Genomic DNA, 6,000 nt, shown 5'->3' with positions numbered 1-6,000 from the left:
ACAGTCCCCAGCCCGCAAGCAGGCTGCCAGGTTTAACTTGATGGCCTCTTCAGGTGGCGATGTCCCCATCTGCCGCTGGTAATATACCAGCGGCCGGAAGAGGTCCTTAAGTGGGAATTGGCCACTTAAGGACCTGAATAGGCCTAAGGGTGGGTGGGCCACCTGCCACTTCCCTCTGCTGGTAAAATACCAGCGGGGGTAGATAGTGGGCACAACACCCCCGCCCCCACCTCTCAGCCCACTCCGGGGTTGGGGGTCAGAGAGGTGTCAAATTCCGGCCAGCGTTTCAGTTCTGATGAGAGACCTGAAACGTAACTCTGTTTTTCTCTCACAGATGCTGCCTATCCTACTGAATATTTCCAGCATTTTCTATTTTCACCTCCTCTCTGGCATCCAGCTCATACATTCATTTCTGGATCAAGCTGTGATGAAGTCTGGAGCTGAGTGCTTCTGATGGAACTAGAAGTGAGCACTGATGATCAAGTTATTGGTGAGTAGGTGTCACTGATTTGTACTATTAATGACTTCTTCCATCACTCTGCTGGTGTTTTGGAGAAGGCTGATAAGACAATAAATATTGTGTCATAGCTGTACTGAGATAGCTTGGCGAGACGTGTGGCTCGTTCTGGTGCACAGGTCTTCAGCATTACGTTAGGATGTTGTCAGGTCACAGGCTTTGCAGTATCTTGTGCACTCGGCTGCTTCCTGGTGTCACATAGAGTGAACTGAATTGTCTGGACAACAGCATCCATAATCATGGAGACCCTATGAGAGTGACAAGTAGAATTGTTCACTTCACATTTTTGGCTAAAGATGCTTGAAAAACATTTCGGACTTGTTCTTTGCACTCGCGCACTAGGCTGTTTCATAGTTGAGGATGGGGTTTTTCATGGAATCTCCTCTTCACATTAGTTGCCTGCTTGTCCTGCACCATCCTAAACTGGATGTGCTAGGGCTACAGAGATTTTCTCTGGATTGTTGCTTTTGGAAATGCTTAGCTCTATCTATATCATGTTGCTTCTGGTGTAACATACAGGCACCCCTGTTGTAGCCTCATTTTGTTGGTTTTCATTGTGAGGTTCTATCAATGCCGTCATGGACATACAAGCATGTGAAACATAGGTTAATGAGGAGAAGGTCAAGTAGCTTACTCCCTTGTGTTGGTTCCCTTGTCGCTATGCAGAGAGAGACCTATTCTGCCAGCTGTAAGCTACAAGCCTCAGCTTGATCATTATAGCCCAGAGGCTGGTTGTATTATTCCAACAGTTGCTCCAGCTAATATTAGCTAATTCATTACAGACCAGGAAGCGAGCTTTGAACCCTCTGGCCTGTATAACTTAGTGCCTTGTTGGTCAGTACCTTAACCCACTGGACCATGGGGGGGGGGGGGGGGGGAATACAATAATGCTCTTAATGGGCAGAATCTCATGCACTTTCAAAAATAATCATGGATTGGGAACATTTCTGGGTCCTGATCCACACTTGCATACAACGTGGCTGCTGGCACAATCATTTGGGAGGCAGCCTCCTAATTGGCCACCTCAAAGGATGGCGGGTGGGTTCCTGATGCTGCAGGTCCAATCAGAGAGCCTGCAGCCTTGATAGAACGGCAGCCCCACGAGCAGAGGTAAGTGCTGCTGCTGCAGGATGGGAGTTTTGGCCTCAGTGGGAGGCCTGTCTGCCACTGGGAAGATCCTGGCACCGGGCACTGACCTACGTAGATTGGCTACCCGCTGCTGCCGAATGTGTCGCCCTTGCCGATTTCACTCCGCCTCCAGCAAGATCGGCCCGAGGCAGAAACACATCGGACCACTAACCTGAGGTGGTCATTTGAAAATTTCCTCCTGGTCTTACCTTAAAGCACAGGACCGGGAAGATTCCGCCCAATGTGTCAAAGGAGAAAGAAGGTTTAATTTTGGCACCAAAATTAACTCTCACTATTTAGATTTTTTTTTGGAACCGATGTAACTGGACAATTATAATTTAAACAAACTTTTGTACGGTTTCCAATCCAAATCATTACAAAGTGAAAAAGGACAGCTGCGGTGTCTAGTGCACCACACAGAACTTTGAGAATAAAAGAATATTCGTTCTGCGCAGTGTTTAATCCAGTACGTCCTATGTTCTACCAACCTGCATCTTATAGTTCTAACTGTTACCATTTAACATATAGGTAAACTGATGAACTGAGACCTTTAAGTACTTGTATAATTATTGCACTAGTTGAACCATATTAAAGCTTTAAATCATGTTTGTGTTTGTACAGGAAAAGCCACAAGAACAACTTAATAAAATGAAAACTGTTTATATATTTTTTCATTTCAATCAATACATCATATAATGTATTAAAATGGAAAGGTACAAAATTTGAAATAAATATTTTCTGATTCATGTATAAATCTTTTGTCCAGATGATTTTATCTGTTCATGTTACAATAAAACATTTTGAATGGCATTTCATTTTTTAAAAATGTGATCTGTGAAACAAATAAAACAAAAAAAATTGTTTTGGCGTGATGTCTTGACACACTACGTTCCCCAAAACCACGTAAATAGTGGTGAAAACAGTAGAATTTGAATTTGTTAAATAAACATACTTTTAAAACTGCAATTTCCAATCAGTCTAAATAAGCAAGCCATGTTCTGCACCTAGGATACATACATTCATTAATGTCCAAGGGAAGATAGCCACAGACATTGAGTGTTGGTGAAGGTCAAGAAACTTTTTTTTATGGCTGCAGTAACTTTACATACAGAGAACAAAAATATAAAGATGATTAATTTAAGAAACACAGTAAAAAGTACTTGAATTAAACCAAATCTGAAAGGTCACTCACCTCATTATTTGCTCAGAATGATCTTAGGCTTGAACAAAATATGCTTTGCACTGTGTGTATGTGGATTCCCAGGACTTTAGATTACGACATTCCCAATTCGGGTCATTAGACAGCCTTTAGGGTGAAAATTAGTACGCATTACACTAAATGTGCAGGTGTTGGTCCCACTGCTAAATTTGTGGGCTTTTTTTTAGGTATCCTGGGCAGAAGACTAAAGCAGTCATTTGGCCCCATTAATTATTTAAGTTAAAAGCCTAACACCTGTTGAAGGGCCTCTTGCTGAAATTAAACATTGATGAGTGGGGCAGTCCTTGGATTCTTCAGCATGGTGGCCACCAACAATACTTTAATTATTTTTAAAAACTGTTCCTGTGGAGCCAGGAAGAGGAGTGGTCCTCCTTACTCCATAGGAGTTGCAATTGCCTCCTGCCTCATAGTCCACTCCAATTTCCCCTCCTGGAACTTACCTGTGGACCAGAGTGGGCGAGCCAGGTGGTCCGACACTGTTCTCTTCACCGAGTATGTTAATGAGGCCCAAGTACAAATTTCCATTGGTCCTCAAGCCTCTCAGTTTGGGCGTGTATTTGCTGTGCAGTGCCAAGTCAGGGTCCTAGAATGGCCCCAGATGAAAATCTACCCTTTGGTAGTTGTGACAATGTTTTAAAAGTAAGGATAGGCTTAGAGTACCATAAATAGGACTTCAGCTTAGAAATTACTTCTAGTTTCATTAGCAAATAAATGATTAACACATTCATATAATATGCCTGCATCCACTATTTTAACACAGCTGTTAACCAATTTATTTTAAATGGATTAGCATCTCCTCTAAAACACTGTATAGAGGAATGCTATATAAACATGTTAAGTGTTCAACTGCTAATATTGGCAAGTTATTTCTACGTCTAGAAGACCAGGAAACAGGGCATGTAATGATAAAATGCTTAATAAAACACATATTTAAAGAAAAATGGTCTGTGATGTGAGAATCTAATATCATCAATGAAGGGAATTATCAGATTTTGTAATTTTACAGTAATTATTTGCAGTAGTTTTCTTGTTTGGCAGTACTGTCACTTTGTACTGTTAGATTATGGAGGTGTGATGCCATGTACAAGAAATATATCAATTCATCAAAACATTTTGTAAAGTAAGCTATGTTCAAATGCAATTCTTTTCATTGATAACTTTTCCTATAAACTAAGATTCAGTACAGATTAGCAGATATCTGGAATGTCGGTTGAACAACTACAATAATCCTTAAACTAAAATGATTCAACACAAGTTTAACTAAAATTACATTTAAATATTGCAAGAGCTATGTATGATACTTGCAATCTTTGGTGCTGCTTTGCTATTAAAGCTTTTGATCAATTTATTCTGTGGGGAGAAACAATTAGTTTTTTTTGTCTATTAAGTGTCCTTTTACTATTTTGTACTGGAATAAAATTAAGTAGCACCGATTTTGCTTTAGTTTCTATCTCAATTAAATAAAAGACCTTTTTAGAATTTGGTTTAACTCAGTTGACTACACTCACTGAAAAAGTTGCTATTGAACAAAACAGAAAAAAAAAACTGTGGTTCTTGGACAATAATTTGCCAAAGACTGCTTTAATTTCCACAACCTGGTTTTAAGGAACAGTATTAAAGTACAGTAGATGAACTTAAGAAAAACCCTAGTTGGAGACAAGATGCAGTAAAAGGATAAAAGAGTTATTTTCTGGTCAACAACCAATCACCATTATAGTCAAAATGAAACCATCCTGTGCACTGAAGACCTCAACAACATTTCTCAACATTTCACTAAGTACATCTGACCATGCAAGATTACACAAACATCTTAACTAGTTTTAAACTTTTAAACACTGACATTATGCAATTTTCATAATTATACTGGTTAAAGTAACAGCTAATAGCTGTTAAATATCAGATACATCATATACATATATTTTTTGTTTTTTGTATATAGAATCTGGACAACACAACATTACATATATTATAGAAAACACTTCTTTCTCAAAGAATAGGAAAAGTATTTTGCTACCAACTTAAGTTTACATGAAATAATACAAAATACAGTACAATAAGGATCAACTGGCTCAAAACAATATACATCCACATTGCTTAGTGGCCTTTAAAAAGCTAATAAAGGACTAGACAATGACACAGCACATATAAGGCATATTATCAAAATATAGAAGCATTAACATCATGCTGTCTGATTCATATTAACATTTCCAACTTTTGTGGGCAGATTATTAACCATGGATCCTGTTCACCCATGAAGCATTGCATACTGTCATCCCCTGGGCAATTCATGACAGCATGGTGATAACAGACTAATACTAGTTTTGACTATTTGAACATCTTATCTGAATTTTTTTTCCCTGTACCACAAACTTTGGTGAAAAAAAAATTCATAACACCACAGTTAATAAGTGCTAAGTTATTTTCTAAAAAAAATTCTTCTTCATATTACATCTTTAATGTCTTAAATTTGGGGTCTATAAATGTTGAACCTGGTATTAGTTTTGTTGACTTTCATAAACTGACAGACTGACAGCCACATTGTGTGTTGGATGAGATTTATAGAGTACGTCTTTATCAATTGGCATCATGAAAGTGGAATAAATCCAAACTGCATCAGAACTGTTGATTAATCTGTCATGCTACTATTTGAAGATGAGGCAAAGTTATCTCCAAACTAGCCTTGAGCAACTAATTCACAACTCAAGTTAAAAGCAGATAGGATTTTAAAAAGGACATGGCAGATTGTATAATTGGATTGAAACATTTATTCAAAAATATTTTTTCAGTGATTCGGCAGGTCAGTTTCAGATGAACTTTGAAGAGAAATAATTAGATGGATAAAAGTATGGGATCACTGTTGCAATCTAGTAGAAAAATGACACAAAGATGACATATATAGGTAGCTGATACCCTTACATTGGTAGCCAATTTCAATAGGATTAGCTATGCCCATCACAATCAACACTAATACCCATAATTCAATATTGTCATTGTTTTGTATATATTGAGTAGTTGCCCAGGCTGACAGTACTGGAAACAATGCTCACCAGTATCAGGAATATAAAAAACCTCTTAGAATTTAATTCTAAATTGTTTAAACAGGTCTGTTGACACTGCTACCAAAGCAGTAGAAATT

This window comes from Heterodontus francisci, chromosome 3, assembly GCF_036365525.1.
Source record: "Heterodontus francisci isolate sHetFra1 chromosome 3, sHetFra1.hap1, whole genome shotgun sequence".
Lineage (NCBI taxonomy): Eukaryota > Metazoa > Chordata > Chondrichthyes > Heterodontiformes > Heterodontidae > Heterodontus > Heterodontus francisci.
The sequence above is the reverse complement of the archived record's forward strand: the minus strand, read 5'-3'. Positions refer to the sequence as shown.